Source organism: Anneissia japonica, unplaced genomic scaffold (assembly GCF_011630105.1).
Source record: "Anneissia japonica isolate Jap-2015-1 unplaced genomic scaffold, ASM1163010v1 scaffold11064_len15882_cov100, whole genome shotgun sequence".
Taxonomy (NCBI): domain Eukaryota; kingdom Metazoa; phylum Echinodermata; class Crinoidea; order Comatulida; family Comatulidae; genus Anneissia; species Anneissia japonica.
In genome coordinates, this window is record NW_022709078.1 from 8,365 (window position 1) to 9,604 (window position 1,240).

The window sequence follows — 1,240 nt, forward strand, 5'->3', positions numbered from 1 at the left end:
AAAACCAAAAAAAAAAAAAAAAGCGATTCCAAATAGAATCAAAATATATTATATATTTACAGGAATTTCCTGTCTCATTCAAAGTCGATGAACATTACTTCTTGCCATTCCTACTTTTCTACTATGCATATGTAGGCCTAGATAAGTAATACAATACACATTCAGTACAGCACGGTCGACTTTGGCTTAAAAAACTACGGTATGACAGCCGACAGAAGACAGGAAATGCAATTTACTACCTCTAAAATCTTACAACTATTACCAATGTATTTATTTAAAGGCTGGTATACTTATATCATATTGAAATATTCCACTAAAACCGGAGAACTTTCGTCCAAATTGCTACACATTTTTCACTTTCCTCGCGACATTGTTTACATTAGTTACCGAGTTTACAAGAACGTTTGTGATTGGCTAATAGCGTCTCACCAATGCTTAACAGATATGGTAAGTGTGCTGTGATTGGGTACTGCTTTCGTGAACGACATTTCGAAGATCTCTTATACACATCTAGATGTGTATAAGAGACAGATTTACGATTGCCGACAATTATATTATGTTTCAATAAAATAGTATTGACATTTTTGTGCGAATGCCAAGTAGCGCGGATCGGTGGGTCACAGAATTCGTAAACTAAGCCGATTTTGGAGCCTCAACCCACGGTCTACAAAAACTAATGATATTTGCATGTTTTTACTGCTGTATTATTCTGAATACAGCTTGCAATAGGTATCACAAAGTGCAGTGAAGTATAATTGGATGTGTTTCGTAAGCTCATTTAACCAATCTTTCGGAAGTGCCATCTTTCAATTTGTGCCCCCTGTTATCATGGTGGTGGTGGTGGCAGGTGCTGATTGCGGTGGTGGTGGTGTTTGTGGTCATCAGTGGTGTCAGTCATTTGTGATGGTTGATGTGGTGGGGAAGTAGAAGTCATTCAATTAAATCAGATTATGAAAATTATTACTTCGATTACATTAATATGAATTAAAGTTGCACATGGAACTATACTAGTTGAAGTTATAGCTCACACTATGTTGGGATCATTGGGGTCAGGGTGCACAAATGGTCACCCTTGCTCAAATACTATTAAGGTGATAGATATAGGACGATTGTCGCTTATAACAAATGGATAATAAATGGTATAAAGTCAACTTTCAATGATTTTACACCATTTTTTCATTGTTTTTACATTTTAATTCACTTGGAGCATACACGCAAACCCACTCCTCAATATATACAG